We start from the raw sequence: 19,852 nt of genomic DNA on the forward strand, positions 1-19,852 counted from the left end.
ACCTCAAGAACAGCTCCCAGGGGGACAATAAGCTTCCCGCTGTGGGTGCTCACCCCGCAGCCCTCCAGACCAGAGGCTAGAGCAGGCTTAGATGAAAGCAGACTGCCCACAGCAAGAGTTCACCAGGCAGGGAACGCTGATAACCGCCAGCTGCACCAGCAGGGGATGCCAGCATCTAATACCAGCCATCATCGCCAGCAAGCTCCGGGTGATCTGTGCCAGGGACTACAGGGTGTAAATTCAGCCCAACCTTTCCATTGCAAAAGCACGGAAGAACCTGGCTGACTTTTCTCTATTACAACTGCTTTTACGGAGAATAACTTTTAATTACTTTAAAATAAATTAACAAAATGAAATGTTTTTACCTCTTCTTTCCCCATGTGGACAAAAGAGCAACAAGAGAATAAAGTAAGAAAAAAAGACGGCTTCACCTACAGATACAGAATGAATTTTCAAAGCCAGCATACTAGAAAAAGCATTTGTTTGCTTACAAACTCTCAAAGTGCAATAGATTAAAGCACAGAAAGTATGTGCTAATGTTCACAGCTCCTTTCCAATGCATTTATATAGTCACCTAGAAGACAGTGTGCAATTTTTGTTCATTTCTGTAGACTGCTGAAGAAGTAGTTCATGACTGAGCACTAGGAAAAGCTGTGGTTGGAAACGCACATTTCAGCTCAATTTACAGATGGTAACTTTTAAAGACAGAGATTTTTGAAAAGTTTATTCATAAAATGAAATTTTTACCTTCTACCAGATGATTCTAAATTCTCTATTTCTTTAGTTTAGCATCTCTGGCATGCAAACCATTTTAACTGCACTTGAGAAAGATCCCATTTCTTCAAAATTTTGCTTCTCATGTGCTAGATTACCTCTTCTTGACCTCCCACAACAAAATTATGAATGTGCCCTTACGAAACACACCCCATGAATACAGCAGCTTTGGAACACAAAGAAGCACTTCCAGAATAATGTAGGGTAGGATTTTCAGTTGCACTTTCATATAGCCCACTTCTTTTGTTTTCAGTCAGTGATAAGGCACTGTTGACTTTAATGGGAGCCATGAAAAAAAGCACAGCTTGCCATGAAAATGCAGTCTTCTATTTTCTCTTGTTAATTGCAATACATTTCAACTAGAATTTTCAGAAAGATCACGATCACAGTATTACTTGCCCTGCATTTTTTTCAAAGAACCAACATTCCTGCATTTGGAATAATTCAGAAATACTTTTTAAAGAAAATTTCTACACCAAGATTTCTCTGTAGTGAGCATGTATTGGTCATGTTTTACTGCAGAATTTCTGTCCTGTTCTGGGCCTGCATTCTTGCAGCTATGGAAATTGTCTGATATTCTAGATTTTTCAAAAGAGACTTTTATTCTAGACTCCAAAATAAGACATGCTGAGCATGTGGTAATATAATAAAATTGGCAAACACCACAATTCTCTGGATAAGATTGCCATTTAGAGGAATTTCACTCCATTTACTTCTTTTAAACTTGAAATCCTAAATTAAATTCTTTGCTACTACAAATAATGGAAAAAGTAGATCTGTAATGGCAGACTAATCACCACCTTGCAGTGCCACTTTGAGAGTTTTGGTATGTAGGGTTGATTCACCTTTTTTCTTTTCTAAACGTCAGAATCTCATAATGGCCTACAAACAAAAGACATCAGCAATAACCATCCCAGTCCTTGCTGCAGAGGATTCCCAATTATATTTGCTATGACATTCCCTGTTCGTACTTTAAGTTTCCTTGTTCATAACTCCAACAATGGTTAACATCTTAAAAGGACATTAAGTTAAATGGATGGTGTTACACAAGGAAGTTGTTTTCTACTGTCTATCTAGAAAATTTTGACCAAGTTCTGTACTTACGGTTTCCCAGAACAGTCTCCTGTTCTGCCATCATAGTCTTAATACTTGTCCCCTCATGCTTCTTCCTGTTCTGATTGTATATACATTCAAATCATTAACTTTCCCCTACCTTGTCAATTCAGGCAGAAAGTTTTCTCTATCGCTGGCCTCTTCATAATCTTTAGTTCTTCGTGTCTTGTGTCACTTGCAAAGGTAATCAGCGAGGATCTTCTGTGTTCTTTCAGGTCATCACTAAGCTGTCACCTAGTATACAGCAGAAGAGAAACGGACCGAGTAACTACTCTAGTCACCATAGGCCTCAAAATTCAAAGTTAAAAAAAAAAAAAAAAAAGACAGAAAACTGCAAAAAACTACTGAGCAGCAGCTTCCAATCACCCTTTGTAAACAGCACGCAGATATAATGCTGTATCCTTAGCATGTGATCTAAAAACTTCTCCTGGGAGAAGCAGCCTCAGAAAAAAAATGCGTAGACTCTTCTCTGGCACGTTTGTGATAGATTTTCTCAGTCTGTTCAGCCTGAGGTAATGAGCGGCCACAAGGCCTCATGAGACAAAGTTTACATGTCTCCAAAAGGACAAGGATCGTGATGGTGCCAAGGCAGCAACTGCATTTGAAATGCACACAATAAAAATTAAAAACATTAAGCATATCATGTAAACACAAGTACACACACTTGCTGGATATTTGTCATTGCATATTGGTAGAATAATAGAATTTGTATAAGAAATGTGAAAATAAAGGCCAATAAAGGCCTGCGAGACTCACAAAGAACCGAGGTTCTACTTTAGTTTCCTTTGTTAATAACTCATACTTTTCTTTCCTGGTCATCTTTGCACAGGAAGACACTTTACATGCACACTACATTAATTAGACATGTAAAAGACATCTCAAGCCTGCCAACTCAACTGCTTTGGGCAGTATTCCACCAGATTTCCAGACAATTAGCAGCTGGAACATCTGGAAATCCCAGACAAATGGCCACCAACCATGCAAAAATCGACTGCATATCACAGAAGTGTCTGATGCATCCCAGGAGTTCAGAGGCATAGACATCACAGGAGGTACTTGAGCCTCCTGGAGTGCATGCACAGTGAATCTGGCATGTCCAGGACACACTGGAGTAGCTGAACAGGCGTTGATCACGTACATATGCACAGGTTACTCATGTGCACTCAGAGAGTGGCCAGATTTACTGTTCTGGGGCTTGAGGAGGCTGGAAGTGATGATATAGTGACCATTTCATTGCTGAGTTGCACAACATCATTCAGGCTATATCTTATCTTCCTAGTCTCTAGGACTCCGACAGTACGTGCCCCAGTTGGAGGAAGAGAGCTGAACTTTTGCTGTGTGTTGCTATTAATCTGGTGGTGTCCAAGATCAAGTCTAAGGAGCTCAAAACAAAAACCTCAATCTGTTTCTTTTCTTTCTCCCACTGGCCTAGAGATCTATCCTCTAAGACGTCAGGAAGGAAGTAAATACAGCTTATATCCAACCGTTGTAGTCATTGAAAAGGTAAATCTGACTGATGATATAAAATCCTTGTATTTTCTGAGGTGGTTTCAGCATTCTGGCTAAGATTTTCAAGTCCTGATGCCCAGAATTAGGCCCATAAAGCTCCTGTGCATAGTGTCTCATTCTCAAAGTGCTCAACATCCAAAAGTTGTTACAAGATGGTGTCTTTCCCAGTCTGAACAGACTTCTGTGTAAAAAACTTCTAGAGCCTCTACGCTGCAGAGCTTACAGCACCGGTTAATGGCTCTCACACTATAGCATTGCCTGAATCCTATGCCTTTGTTTTCAGCTTGTTCCTGATACTATATTATGGCACAAGAACAATGCACAAGCCCTCAGCAACTTGCTGTCTCAAAAGGAATGGCATTCCTACAGCCGATTAATCTGCCAAAAAAGCTGAAAGGGTCACATCTCTGACTAAAAAGGCCTTCCACTTCAAGGCTTATTCCACAATTCAGTTCAGCTGACAAATGCACAGATGAGGATTTCTCAACTATGCAGTTTTCAGTAAGGGATGACCCACCCACATTGTTAGGAGAACTGGAAAAAGAGAAGCAATCCCCTGAAAGCGATACAACTTCACATTCAGAGGGCATCAGGATGCAGCACTGCAAATGAGTTCCCTCCTGGCTAGGAGAAAATAATCAGTATCATATGGGATCAGTTGTCCATATGCCTGGAGTCAGCATGTAGGGAGTGGAACATGACACAAAATGCTGGGAACATATGAAAATTTACTTCCCCTCTCCTCTTACAGGTCCTCAGGACCGTTTCCTTGCATCACATCTGAAATGGCAGCTAGTGAAATGGGGAGAAAGGAGAGTCTATGGCATGAAAGTTGTGGCACATTTACACCACAGGATGCAAAGTTCAGTGGTGACAGAGAGGATCTGAAGGCTGCATGACATGCTATAAAGAGAAAAACCTATAGGAATGTGCTGAGTTCTGTCCATATCCAAAATCAAACATTTACCACCCTGTTTATCCAATTACCATCCCATTTAGCTGAGCAGTACTTAACTGCAATCCTTCAAGGTTAGGGCCCCAGGAAGAGTCACTTTCCTGGGCAGTTCTTTGATTACCTTTACCTCCATCCATCCAAATATGCTGGATGCCCCCAAACCATTTGAGATCAGCAAACATGGGCTGAATTTTTTATCCAGTTCATTCACTACTTAAGCAGGGGGAAAAAATAAAATAACAACTTTGCTTGTTCAGCTGACTTAATATTGAGGATAGGCAGTGATCTTCTTTTTCCATGAATATGCTAAAATTAATCCAATTTGCATGGGAACATATAAGCAGTAAATATTTATTCATGATTGGGAGGGAACCGATCCAAGTATGTAAACTAAAGGTAGACATTAAAAAAACAGCATAAACATCGATCACCTTAACTTTCCTACAATTAGCTGCCAGGTATAATTAATTTGTGCTTCCAGCCATATTAAATCACTAACAAGCATAACATGTTTGAAATAACGAAATAATTCCAAAAAATGCAATTAGGGAGATCCAGTTATTTCAGTCTGGGCAAAGTGACCCTCACTCTAATAGCCTAGTAGTTAATGAATCTGACTTTAAAAGAATTCCTTTTTCTCTCCATGAACACTATCTTTATTTTTTCCTAAACTTCATACTGAAGTTGCAAAGTTTAATTAAATATGCTCCAGTCTGGAGGAGTAAAAAGTAAGAGATGTGTCAGCAATAGAAATGGCAGACTTCATGTAAGCAGTCTGCCAACTAAGGGAGTCATATGCTGGGTTATTGTTAAACTAAAGCAGAAGGAGATAAAAAACATACAGACATGTATTTTTACATACTTTTAGTCGAGCATTGCGAGAGGACGTGTTCCTTAGCTGAAATCATTCCTACCCTGACTAAGGACAAGATTTCAAGGGAGAGGTAAAATTGCCATTCTGCATTTCCAGAATGTATTTTTTACTAGAAAATGGATCTCTAGTTTAGTACAGAGGAACTTTACTTCTCAGAAAGATCTCTGTGGTTTGAAAAACACTCCTGGCTTTGGGCTTAAGGTTGTGTTTGACAAAAAACCAGCTCAGAAGCATCAGTCAAAGTCAGTATCTCACTATCTTGATGCTTTTCTGCTCAAGGCTCTTAAGAAGAGGACTGCCATGACCAGGGAGCACAGAAACATTGCTGTGAAAGCCTGGGTTACTTCCACAGCAACTCGGTGCGTAGATGAACCATACACACTGACCAAGGCCACGGGCAAACACACGTATCATTAGTTAGCCCTCTAATTTGCTAGTGCTCCTCTGCTGGAGATTTATTGCCTCTCCATCAGAGCCATAAGAGCGGACCGTATGAATGTTCCCCATCTCTGTCTAAATCAAAGCAGTTGGTTTGAGCTAAGCTCAGAAACTTTTCACCAAAGTAGATGAGAAGAATTCATGTGATCTGCTCCCCCAATCTGTTCTGCTATGAAGGAGTGCAAAGAGCTGTGGAGCAGTCGCATCTGCGACGGTTATTTCTACTCTGCCTGTAACCCAAATCTGGTCAACACGGTGCCTCAGAAGGATTATAAAGTCAGCTCGTGATTCTTTATCTCGAAGGTTCAGGTTATAGGTTGGGAAATCACTGTACTGTTGGGGGAACGGTGTACAATTTCAGACCAACAATTTTCCTTAGATCTTTCTTGAGTTTAACCTGAGCTTAAGGAACTTCATACCCTTGAAGGATAGGGCCTCATTTCCACTGATGGCCACATCAGGTTTAGGCAGCCCACAGACATACCAGTCTTGGTGCAGGAGTGGGAACTAAGATAAAAATGAGAACTTAAGAAGAAAAGAGACGAAGAAAATAATCAAATAATCTCACTAGCACTTATGTTCATCTGTTGCCCTGTTACCTAAATATTTAAGCACCCAGTAATTTATGTATTTATCGTTCTGTGAAGGAAGTACACACTGTTATTCATTCTGTCTGTGAAAAAGTGGAAAAGGGACAGCATCTCAGCACGGCTGCACTCCTGAATCAGAAACTACGATATTGGTAATTTGGTTTTGAGAAAGAAAAAAAAAAAAAGAAAATAAGAGAAAGAAGTCTTTGGACAGGGGCAGTTACAGATCACAGCAACCCTTTTCTTCTTATTTCCATCTTTTTTTTTAGCAGAGGAAAACTTGGCATTGTAAACAAGCAACGCTGATGCAACAAAGACAGGATACCTTTTGCAATTTCAGCTTCAGAGCCAGCCATGCAGAGATGGCTGTATAAATACATGTGGAAGGAGGCAAAAACAGAACTCTGTTCCCTGCTGTCCCCCAGTCCTGCAGTCAGCTGTTGAACTCCAGCTCTCAGCCCCTCCTCAGTGTTGGTGCAACGTAAGTTGGAGAAGCAAGACCAAAAAGAAGTTCTTTGAGCCTGTGGGAGCAAAGGCATAAGCAGCTGAGGCACTGGATATTCAGAAGACTTTCTCAAGCTGTGACAGGACTTTCTCTACTAGTTGCTGACCAAGGACTTACTCTAATACTCACATGAGCTTTATTCTTCCCGTAATTCTACATCAGCCCCATTTCTATCTGCTTCATCACCATGCTGTTGCTCCTTCTCTTAATAGATCTTTCCATGTACACAACCTCTTCCTAGCAAAATCCAGCTACATAAATGCTTTATTAATTTACATGAATTCAACAGAGATCCAAGCAAAATTATCTGTCAAAATATAATTTACATATTAAAGAACAGGTATCCATTTGCTCCATTGAAGTGCACTAGGTTATGTTCTATACTATTGCCCACTCTGGGTCTAGCTTTCTTCTGCTTGGGTTGCAAATACTGTGGACTGCCTAGTTTTCTAAACATCAATTCAACACTCAGGAGCAGTCAGAAAAATAAATAAATCATATATTAGGAACTTCCACAGTTCATAGCAAAGAACACCATTATGCCACTGGATAAATCCATGGTTTGCTCACACTTCTTATACCCTGTGCATCGCTACCACTTCATTGCAAAAATTATAGGTTCAATGCTCAGACAAGGGTAAAAAGGATGAGCCCAAGTGAGGAATTATGGTGGCTTCCACCATGAGGACAGCATTACCACTGTACAACTCCAGAGCCCCTGTAAACTCTTCCTGAGTTTTATTTTCCTTGGACACGAAGCATGGACATGCATGTACTAGCACTAAGACCAGCATCACAAGTATATTGTGTCTCGCACCCTAGCCTTCAGTGGGGACTTCTCCAGTTGTCCCCAAAGTCACAGAGACTGATACGATGCACTCAATGTGAGTGCACAATCAGCATGCAGGAGAAAGCTAAAAGGCCCTGACACCCTGCCTAGCCTGTGATTTCATTTGTGATGTGCATGGTAAGAAGTTATTCCTTTACTGTGAGATTCAGCCTTCCTTCTCTTCAAAAGGATTGAACAAAGTAGACTATGTTGAAAGACAAGTTCAACAAATGCATGACAGGGTTCTTGAGTGTTCGCTTGGCTGCGCAGTTGCCCTCGGTGGGCATTTTGCTGGCTCTCACACTCTTGCAGAAACGGGCATGTGGCCAGTCAGGCTGAGCTGCAAAAAGAGGGCACACGGGAGAACAATACGAGATCCTTTACAAGGTAATGGCTATTTTTCCTGTTCTCCTGCTTGAATTACAAGTTAAAGAATAAATATCCTATTTATATTCATCCTAGAATAAATATCCTATATTATTCTTGTTTTGCATACTGTTCCCTTAAACCTTCAGTGCGTTTTATATATATAAATGTAAATATATATATATATTTTACTTGTAAATATAAATATGTGCACATGCATACACAGAGACACAAGTCTACTGGAAAATCTTCTGTCAAGATCCTCACTAGTGAAAAAGCATTAGAGCCACCATCTTATGCAATAGTTTCCACTAAAGGGACAGCTGAGCAGGCAGGGACTTGTCAGCCTAGAAAAAAGACAGTCTGGGCAGGCGACACATGGCAGAGGGCAGTAAATTAACGAGTGTCTTCAAAAAGGTAGATAAAAATTGACTGCCGTTTTCTTCCCGTATGAGAGCTGAGGGGCACCAAACGAAATTTGCAAGAGCGAGGCTGAAGAAAAATAAAAGAGAAATAAATGCTGTGTGTGCTACAGAACTCTTGAGAAAGGATATTGTGAGTGGCAAAAGTTTACATGGGCTGACAAAGAACCTGTACAACACCTTGAAGAGAGAGGCATTTAGGGTTACAAAACAGAAAAGGGGAAAAAAAAAAGATCACATTTGTGAAATCTCCTGAGCCAAAAATGTTGGGAACTGGGAGAGTACTTGCAGGAATTATGTTCCTTTCCTTGTTTCTTTGTCTTTAGTCTTCCCTGTGCATCTGCTTATAGACACATGGATAGTGGACTCAATGAACCCCTAGACTGAGACAGGACAGATGTTCTAAAATTCAGGAACTGTGTATCACAAGAGGATCTGTCTGGGGTTTGTATTTATGTAGAGCCCTAACAATTAGAAATACATTAATCAATAGATGAGCATAGATTTTAACTCAGACTTCTCAAACCTAGAAGTAATGTTTTAACCAGATCAGAGCTTTCCTCTCTGATACAAAGCATCCTGGTGCATCAAGTCTTTTTCTGGAGGACAAAGTATCCTGAGATGTGGCTCACAGATCCAACAGTTCACAGATTTACAGTACATTAACTATGGTCATGGGAAAATGTTGGGTTTTTCTTCTGTAAAGAGAGTCTTGTGTAATATGTAAATGCCATAAGGGATTAGCACAAGATGATATTTTTGCAGCGTGTGAAAGTACGTTGTTTCAATTCTCAGAACGTCCAGCACCAGCCAAGCCTCATGGCAGACCCAGAGGCACAACTCTCAATCCAACTGCCCATTACAGATGGCCAGACCAGCTGAAAAGCCAGAAGCATATGCTAAACCAGTATTTTGCAACAGATATCTTCATAGACCAATATATCTGAGGTAGCTCCAACAGAAAACAGCTCAGGCAGAAAATCCCCTTTTTTCGTAACATATTTCACAAAGACTCTGTCCTTATAGAAAAGTGCTACAAAATTCAAATGAGATGAAAGCTCATATGCTTCTGTAAAAAGTTGCTTTCATCACCTATAAAGCAAAGATTTTTGTATGTGTTTTTGTTATGTTGGTGCAGAGGTCTATTAAAAGACAATAATGTTTTGATTCAAATGGTAAAAAAAGTAAATAAATATACAAAGTAGTAAATATTTTCCAGATCCTGTTCCAGACGATCCTATATGAAGACAGTAGTATTTTTCAGATTGTGAAAAAATGTGATTAAAGAGGAATTAAGCTCACCCTGTATAGCTTATAAAAGTACATGCAATACTATCACAGAGTACATGAAATCAGGTAGGTTCTCTGGGACTGGGTGTAGTAAGGGGATGACAAAAAATGTTGCCATGCTTTTCAATATACATGAGCTAATGTTTTTTCTAAAAATATTAGCTTATCTGATGCTCTAATGCATCCAGTATCCTTTATGCAAATAACTTTCTCTTGATATCTTTTGATGAGTTAATTCTTACTGTTAGTTGTGAGAAGAACCATGTAATAAACAGCCATGTAAAGATGAAGAAGCCTCTACAAACATATTTTTGAGCCTGGTATTTATTCTGTACTCTATATAGCAAAGTATAAGGGGACTAGAAGATGAAACCAGGTCAGGAATGAGATTTTTATTACTTATGCACAAACATGCCAGGGTAAACTAAGTATATTTGTGAAGTCTGGTTTTTTTTTGGTCAAACTACAGAATAGAGGGTTACCCCTTTTGTACACTTGAACAAAGGCCTTTAAGGACTGGCTTAAATGAGTAACAAGCTGCCTATTAATCCCCAAAATGATGATATAGCAGTTCTCCATATTTAATCACCTGTTCTCTGTTCATATTTATTTTTTGGGGGTGGTTGGGGCTATAAGATGGTGTACTGTAGGTCAGACATCTCCCAAATGAAAAATGCTAACCAGAACCGTGAACCCTTTTCCACATTTGAAGTTACTGAAAACTTACGAAAACAAAAAAAAAAAAGGGAAAGTCCAGGAGACCACAAACTACAGAAGAGAAACTTGCAGGATCAGACACAGTTTAAATAACCTTGTTGAAAACGTACAGTAAAGTTTAAATATAAAGCAAAACATAGCGTTGCATAGGAACTCGAACAGGAAGTGGACTGAAAAACAATTACGAGCAAAAAGGGAAATGAACAAGTCTATCTGATCTTTCCAGCTGACTTAAATGTGAACACTAAAAAAAAAAAATAAAACAGTGACAACTAATTTGTGATGTAAAATTATTCCTGTTTTAATTAAATTAAAATAAATGAATATAATTAATTATCTAGGTTGGGAGACGCATCCACCCAGACAGAATTCCTCTCTTAGACCCACTGAGGGGAAGGAGGTGGATCAGGCTGACCTAAATTTGGTTCACTGAAACCAAGGGTAAGATTTTCAATGCTGTCCAAGAGATTTCAACTATATCCCGTGTTCCGACTCCCTGGCTATGATCCCTGGAGCCTTGCAATGACTTTTCTTCTACCCATACTATTTTTCCTGCTGTGGTACAGCATGTGAAGTCCATATGCTATGATTTTATTTGGGTTGTCTACTTGTTAACGACATTATATCAAGTAAGGTGTGGGTCAGAAGTTACTCTTATACTACTGCCCACCATATTTTTTTGATTCTGTGCTCAGTGTCCTTTTGAAAGTTCATGAAATGGAAGCAAGAAAGCTTTTGTTTCTGCTGGGTTTAGTCCCTAGCCTGTATTAAAAATTGTAATACAGAGCTGCTGTTCGGGTTATGGAAGAACAGCGTTTCTGATATATTAAACAAAGACAGCAGACTTTCCAAGATTTTTTTATGTAATCTCCTGGCCTGCCAAGTGGCCCAGCACATGGTGTATGCAGATGCACTAGAAGACAGACAACTTTCATACCATAAATTCCTTTGCTGCTCTTCTGCTGTGAATGACAACAATATTTTCCACTCATTTCAATGGCAACAATTCCAGTCTTATCACAGATTGCCAGTTTAGTTACTCATGCTTAAAGTAGTTTGAATTTTAGAATAACTTTTTCTGACCCTCTTTTCCTTTTTGTTTCTTTGCTCCACAACCCCCTCTCCTCCCCTTTTTTTTTTTTAAAAAAAAAAAAAAAGCAATTTGCTTTCTGCCATTTGGTTTCTCAGCAGGGCTGTTATCAGCACTAGTCACTAAGGGAGGACAGCTGGCAAGGGAGAGAAAAAGTCAGATCCTTAAGAACGTAACCGAGGATTTAAACATGTGAGCCTGCACCATAAATTATTTTGTTATGCAATTTGTATCAAACTCACTCCGTAAGTCAGGGGTATACCCTGCAGCATGTGAAGTTCATGGAAACAGACAAATAAGAGCCAGAAGCACACACTTATACAGATAAAGCAAACGATGAGACCATTTGTTGCAGAGCGGCATTTGTAATTCTGAGAACTCTCTCCTCATTCTGAAGCAGATAAAGTGGTTTGCAGAAAAAAGACAAGACTCACAGCTGGAGGAAACACAGGTGTCAAAGTCTGTTGTTACTGCTTTTGTTGTGGCTCTAAACAGACAGGCATTTTGATATGCAAGAAAGACAAAAAAAAAAAAAATAGATGCTTGGTCTAAGTCAGCCCAGGATTAAATGGGTTCAGCAGCCAGGTGGGTCATATTTTCCTCTTGCTTATTCTTTGTGTGATTAAGTCTTTCCTGCTGAAAGCAACCCAGATACTGTCATGCGAGATGAAGATCTGGACCACTGGTTTCAACCCGACTTCAGCAGCAGTTTCAGATCTGGCTTCAGTAAGAACTGTCCTTAGACTAGAGCTGAATTTGACTCACCGCAAGGAAACTTTTTAAGCCCCCTTTGCTGGTTTTTCTGCCTGGGCATTATCTTGCTGGCTTGCTCTAACACAGTCAGCAGCACATTTTCAAACTGAAGACACCAGTATAAAGGGGAGCTGGAGCTTCCTGAAACCACTGCCTAAAAAGTCAGCTTGCCCCACGTACAAACCAGTTGACACAATTACTGATATTCCCCTTTGGTTCAAACCTGTACTAACTAGCAGACCTTGACAGCTGCCTCTGTTCTTTCCTATTACAAGGCTCAGAGGAGAAAGTTGCAGGGAATCACACTCTGCACTGGCATCCCAATGGTTTAATTGAAGACGAACACTTTGTTCAACTCTTGTCCTTTTCCCTGGGGTGGCCAGCATTGCTTCAAATGCCTGCTGACTTAAATGGCGACAGCTGCAGGACACAGACTCATGTATCACAAGCTGCGTGCAATAGGAGATAGCTGAAGGGCAGAACTTCAAAGACGCTGGTTGTAACCACTCGGACAGCACAGGGCTGCTGCCACGGCCAGTTGGTAGCTCCAAGCTCAGATGTGGGGCCGTGGCCTCACAAGCAATTGGACATTTGCCACATCTTGGAGGTGCCATATATCTATCCCAGAGAGAGGCCGGAAGACAGAGGTGGGTACAGTGCTGACTGCTTTAACTTTTCTATTGGCCTTGTTTGGTTCCTCCAAGACCTGATGTACACCAACGTGGGGATCCTTCTCTTTTGAGGAAGGAACTGCAGAAGAACTGACCTGATTTTTGCTTGCTTCCTCCAACACATCAGCTTCAAAAGATATGTTGAAACTTTTGAGGAATAAGAATAACCGCAGTTTAAATATTATTTCTTGGCACCCAAAGTGTAGCTCACAATTATTCTGCCTTCACAGGAAAATTATCCACATCCTGATCAACATCAAAAACCTCAGGCACTATTGGCTGAGAAAGGCATATTGACCTCTAACACTAATTTGGATGTATAATTTCTTTTCATACACATGGAGATTCTAGACTCTACAGGGCAACGCAGATTACTGGGTGTATGGTAATAGTGCTGAAATGGTACCTTACTTACCATGCTTAGAAAATGCCTTCATGGGGCTTGCCAAATCGCTTTCCACATTTCCGTCGTTACATATGAGATTCAGACCTCCTCACCCACATACATTTTATGTTTCTAGAGGTTGGCATCAAGCCTCTCTCTCGCTCTGTGACCTCTCATACTAGTTTCCCTTGGCAAAAAGGGCTTCGGGGAAAGACGCAAGGCTGCTCTGCAGCTAGAAATAGTCTATTAAGTTGGGCCCTCCCTCAAAGCAGCTGGGTTGGAAGGTGCACTTTCCCTGGCTGCAGCCTCACCTCATTTACTTCCATCCCAAAACCAAACCCACAGAGAAAAAAGTTGAGCAGCTTCCCTTCTCACTGCTGGAGAATGAAGGAACTACAGCAGGATTAAAAACAAACATCACAGACACGTTATTTAACTGCAGAGCCACAACAACAGCCCTATGTTCTTATTTCCTTCCCAAATTCTGCTTCTGGGATCATGTCATTGACAATCTGTCAATGTTCCAAATTAAGAGCAAATGAAAGGTATAACAACCACAACTGGTGGCCTAGTGTTGTTGGATGTTTTGCATAATTTACTAGCCCCCCTACCCCCTTTTCTTTTTCCCTGCTGAAAACAGTGGGTTAATTCACTCAGTCACATAGGGCCTGCAGAGTTGTGGTCCAGACGCAATTGGTTCTCAGGAGTCTTCCATAGGTTCTTCACCCTGTAAACTATTTTGGACCAATTTCTTCAGGAATCCATATGGTTTTGTACCAGATTTACTGTCCAACAATGGACCTCTATGGATGCCATGTTTTCCTGTGATCTAAACAGGGATGTTCTGGAGATACATTGTAATTTCTGGCACAGTACACTTGAACCACTTCTTGTTCCCACAACACACCGGGCAATTCTGTTTAATTCTGATGCTTAAGCTCGGTAGAATGCTTGTCAGCAGGTATAGTTGTCATAACTCATTAATGGATAGCTTATAGCAGATTTGCCGATAGAAAATGAACTCCTTTTACTATTTCTGCCCAATTAGGAAGATTCTTCTTTATTCAGGTAGTAAGGAACTATGACTACAAGCACAGGCACCAAGAGACCTCATTCCAAAATCAACACAAGCGGTTAGGGTGAACGACACATTACTAGTGGAGCTTGAAGAACACAGATATGCTGACCGATACAAGGCATATTGGACTAAGTTTGTTTATCTCTTGCAGGGTGAAATTTTGCCTCCAGATAGATCCATACAGCACTATTATTTTAGACACAAACTTGGCCCACTAGCCTCATGTTAACTGTTCAGGAGTCTGTAGTGTAAAAAAAACTCGTGAAGTATTGAGAGTACCACATACCTAGAGCCACAGAAGGGTGTCCCCACAGCAGTACAAGGGACAGAGAAATCCATGCAAAGATTTCTCGTGGCAAGGCATGATAATGGGAGAAAACATCCCTGCGCTTCTTTTGTCTTTCCAGAGCAAGGAACATTCCACCTGTCAGCTGTCTGCCAAGTTCCAGGAGGCTGGAAGCAAGCTGGAAATCATACCACCACGACTACAGTTGAAGGAAGATCTGACTTAAAACCTTGCTACAATGAAAATCCATCTACCAGTATTGGTCACCAGTACATTAACAGGTTCTAGTATCAGTACGAGCAGCAGAAATTTGAAGGCATACCAGAAATTTTAAAGAGTGCCTACTAACTTCCAGAACTCTAACAATGCAACAAGGAATAATAAAAGAATATCTGGTATACTTGCAAATATTTTTCTATCTTCAGCTGATGAGTTAGGTGCAGAATCCTTTTGGCCACATGAATACAGTGTTATGACACTAGAAAGAGTCTTTTAAAAAGTGAACCTTAGAGACCCAAATTTCAGAAGGCAAATTATGAGAAAGATATATCTTTCAACTATGATTTTTTCAGGCAACTTATGACTGGAAACAATTGGAGTTGGTCGCACTGCAAGCTGTTGTAAGTCTGTACCATTCTGCATTCTGTCCTCAGGCAGCCATATCAGTTAGGAGGCATGTTACAGCTTTTTATTTATTCTAACCTGCTTTGTTGTTTTCTGCAGCGCAGAGATCATTAAGAAAGAAGTTTTTCAGATACAGAAAAACATAACCCAAATTTTTAATGACCTCTCTAGTTCAGCTTCCCACTGCATATGCAGCTAATTATTTTTCACTTGCACATTTCCTAGGCCTTTCTTCATTCTGATCAGCCATGGAAACTAAGAGCTACTAATAAAAAGTGACCAGTCCTCTAAAGATTCTGGCCCCTGGGGAGAGGATGTACTACGTGCTCAACCTGTGAGGCATTCTTCTGCTCCTAACCTTTGAAAGGTCTGAAGACAGAATGGAGGTGTCATCTCTAAAATCAGATTTCCCTGTTCAGATTTGGATTCCAAACCAAGGCAGGAAGAGCAGAAGCGAATACTCCTGGGATTTCTGAGCTGCACCTGGCTGTGCCTCCTTCGGCATTCATTCCATACACACAAGTGAAGAGGACAGAACTTGAGACAGAGGAGGCTCTTTCAGAGCAGAGGGGAATTTTGCAAGCGTTTAGGGGAATAAAAGTAAGTCAGAAGCATTATAACTCTGTCAATAATGCATTATACTTGAAAGGGCCTGGGTATATCTATCACTTAGCAAGTTACAGTCTCCCTTTTAAGGGAATCTCTGTATATAAAACCCTTACCTGATTTGATGGACCAGTGCTTTCAAACTAGTCAGCACCTGCTCTCAAACTTGATATACTCTCAAACTGTTTTAAGTGAAGCCAAAGGATCAAGACTTAATTAGCAGTGAAATACTTCTTATACTGATCAGTTTGCTCCAGATCTCCTGAGGGACATAGATTTGTCTCTATCTGGAATCTCCACCCTACCCTCAGCTGCTTGTTAGGAGGTTTGCATTTTGTCATTTGGCAGACACTTACCTGCCGCATGTGCTGCGATGGAAGAGTGCTTTTGGCAGCAGAGGCTGCATGGCTCTGGAAGAAGGTGAGGCAAGTTGTAGCAGCTTCATCTCTTAAGAGCGTTCCAGCTCTGCCAAACCAAACATGACAAGGTGACATGCTTTTCTTGCTGCTCCTTAGTAGACAGACTCATTAGTTTTTTGCTGGTCCCATAAGTTGCGGGGGTTTTTAATTTTTCCTTTTTTTCCTGCAGGGATAACAGTCATTCAGGTGTAACGCTTCAATTAAAAGGCTTTCCTTCTCTGGCAGTCACAGCAGTGAGAGTCACACCTCTGCTTAGGAAAAAAGCTTTGCTTCCAGCAGAAGCACTAAAGATGAAGGTGTAGTCATTAAGGGTGGGATTTTCACAGGTGTTTGATGGTATCAGGTGCCCAATTCAGTCTCAGGCTTTTGTATTTCAGGCAATATAAAGGTACCAAGTATTGTCAGAAGGGAATGATGATACAAAAATTGAGGCAATAGGAGTCCGAACGCCTTTACTGAATGGTTCCTGTTAATAACAGAAAGAACAAAACAAACTCCATCACACTCTAGAACAGCTGGGCCCTGATGTCTTGCTTGCTTGCTGTGGCAAGGACACTTTTTTGGTCACTTAGATAACACAAAGTGAGCTAACCTTGTCATTCCCTTAATTTTAACAAGTCTCTAAACACATCTGTCTAAATATCCATGACCCGGAGGGGAAAAAGAATATATTTAAAATACACAATGGGTGCCAAATCTAACTCATCAGTCTCTGCTGGGATTCCTGAGAGTCTTGGGAGGTGGGACCTGAAGCAGTTTATTTTGGCATCGTTCTCAGCTAGGGAATCTTTTGATAACAGTGACTCTGGAATGGACCGATGCTTTGAGAATAAAGTGGGGTAAGCATTAATGGGAGAGCAGAGGGAAGTCTTATACTGCAAAAGCAGGGAAAAAGTGATAAAATTCATCTGACTTCCACTGCTTTTCATTCAAGGACAATAAGAAGGAAAGAAAAGGAGTAAAACACAGGTCAAAGTTCCAGTCAAAAAAAAATGAGACAAAAAAGTGAGAAAGTCCTTTTTATCATCGAGGTAATCCTTCTGACTACACAGGATTGCACTTATCGCAGTTTAGGTGCTTTGTCCAGCATCCCCTTCAGTCTCCAGACAGAAGGAAACTATACCAATCTATTGGTATTGGTTTTGAGATGTTTTTCTTTGAATAAAAATGTTTCCATCAATAATTTCAGGCTACTAGCACTGCCTCTTGTAGCTCTGCCCCAGGATTCAGCCCAAGGAACAAGAAACAAAGGAAATAAAGAAAAAAAGTGCTCCTGTAGTTGGAAAGCTCATTTACCTTTTGTCTTCTATACTCATTTTATGGTTCCAGTGTTTTTCAAAATACTGTTTGATCTGGCAAGCAGTCCTAAGGTCTTACTAAAGTTCCGTTTCCCTTTCTAAAGCACGAAACCAACAGAGTAATCAAGGTAACCGTCAGTTATCTATCACTTTTTTCAAGTTGTAGCTGCAACTAGGATGTCAAGAAAAGAACTGGGCAAAAGGGTTTTCAGCTAAATGTGGTTTCTTATCTTCCCACAGCTATTTTAAACATCAGGCCGATGTTTTTAGCTTTGTCTGGAGAAGGAAAAAAAAAAAAAAATTGTTGCTAGATTTAAAAGTCTTCCAGAGTAACTGGAGAGATGTCACTCAGGCACTCAGCTGGGCTGTGGCGGATCTGGGACCCGTCTCCTCCTTTGCCTGAGCAGCGTATGAGCCAGTGCACGCTGGGGTATTAACCTATCTGCCAGGCTGTCAGCCTGGGGCCTAGGGTCAGGCTGTCTCAGTCTCTCCTGCTGAAGCTGCTCTATTTTACATAGAATAAATCATTCATTAGGGCTCAGACAGTGCGCAAAACAACTTCATCACTAAATGGTTAGACGAGTCATGGGGGATGCAGGCAAGGATTGCGGTCCCTGCTTCAGGAGAAGCTTACGCTCAAATTAAGTAGTCAGTGTAACACAGATCTCATTTGTCCTAGGTGAGTGCACTAAGACACAAAATGATTCCCCCCATGGCCTCCAAAATATTTCAAGTATTATCCCAATAGAAGCAGAACAAGAGGAATTAAGAACTTCTCTCTCCTCCACCTAAATAAAAGCCCTAATATCTGAGTGGTAATGATTTAAATGTCCTCAAGCTGAGGAAGGAATTTAACTGTGGCCTCCCACATACAAAATAAATGCCGTAATCACTGGGTTCTTGCATGAAAGCATTTACATCTATTTTGTCGTTTCCTCTCCTTGAAAGTGACATAAAACAAAACATACATTTGATGCTATTTTGTGCTGAATGAGAAAAATCCAGTGGAAAAAAAATACTACACCACTGAAATTAACTTTTAGTTAAACTCAGCTGAATGTCTTCTCTAATTTTTCCCATTTAGCTACCAACCAACATGTAATACCAGTGGTTCACACAGGCATAGCCCAAGTCTTTGTTAATCAATGAGGTGATTTAACTAAAACCTTTTGTAAACAATCTGTTTGAAAAGCCAACACTTTCCTGTGTCGGAATATCCAGCCCTTCTTTCTTAGGGACTTATGTTTGAACACGGGAATTGAAAAAAAAAAAAAAAAAGCAGTTATTGATTTAATCTTGTCTTGTTCAGTCTCAACTTGTAAGGAATTTCATTTAATTAAATTGGCTACAAATATATAAAAATATGTGCATATATGTGCGTGTGTGTGTTTGTATTTTGCTTTGAGAGAGAGAGATCAGCTAGGAAATCACCTGTTTCCCACTACTGGCACCAGGTTCTCAGAGTTATGCAGTCCTCATATGTATTGCCTGCAGGTGGTTCACCAGGGCACTGGGTTAAGCCTCTGTCCCATCAGCCAGACAGGCTGGTACACTGTGTCCAGGATTTCACCTGTAATGTTGGGAAAAAAAGGAACGTTCTTAAATTTTTCAAGAGCTATGGACTACCTCTTCATGTTTTGTCTCTTGTTTTTGACATCTTCATCATGCCCTCTCACTTCTGCTCCTGCTTTTCAGAGTCCCTACCTAGGATCTGTCTCGGTGATTCTCTGCTGTTGACCAATTTGGCAAGACACCGAAATCCTCATCCCCCACTTCTAGATTCACCCACCTGAATGGCATCTCCAAAAAAAATTAAAAAGCGTTCCTTATTCATAACTGGACAAAAGGTTCTTGCCATGGATACTGACAATGTCCATCTCATTTAATTAGAAGTTTTATGCTTGGATAATGAAAGGTGCTGAAAACATGTTCACTTATTAGTCCTGACAGGAATAGGGTTGGTACAATCCCTACCAGGACATCCATAGGAAAAATTGCCTTTTTACGCTCTGTTTTATAGTCCTCCATCTCTCTAGAAGGGGAGAGAATATGGAGAGTCTTGAAGTATGTGTCCTTTCCTGAAAACAAAGGAAGGTTTCTGAAAGATGACTGGTATTATCCTCACTGTCCTTTTTAGCTAAAACTAAAAGGAGTTTCTTGGCATGTGAATAAAACAACTGGCCGTAGTTTACAAAGACTATAAAGACTGAAATTGAGCTTGCTGAAAACTGAGCTTTTCAGTCAAAATTCTTTTGTATTT

At 40.5% G+C, this 19,852-nt stretch overlaps 1 long non-coding RNA gene across 4 annotated transcripts in view; it reads right to left on the reverse strand.

The window, feature by feature from the left end:
* Positions 1 to 210: 210 nt before the first annotated feature.
* Positions 211 to 19,852, reverse strand: part of LOC308195170 — a 59,080-nt gene continuing 39,438 nt past the window's right edge. For all 4 annotated transcript variants that reach the window (XR_013951302.1, XR_013951303.1, XR_013951304.1 and 1 more), the window contains 3 exons: positions 19,024 to 19,162; positions 16,232 to 16,760; positions 211 to 2,121 (listed from right to left, as the gene is read on the reverse strand). This is a non-coding gene — a long non-coding RNA (uncharacterized lncRNA). The remainder of the gene's footprint in view (positions 2,122 to 16,231; positions 16,761 to 19,023; positions 19,163 to 19,852) is intronic.

This window comes from Anser brachyrhynchus (genome assembly GCF_964034855.1).
Source record: "Anser brachyrhynchus genome assembly, chromosome: 4".
Taxonomy (NCBI): Eukaryota; Metazoa; Chordata; class Aves; order Anseriformes; family Anatidae; genus Anser; species Anser brachyrhynchus.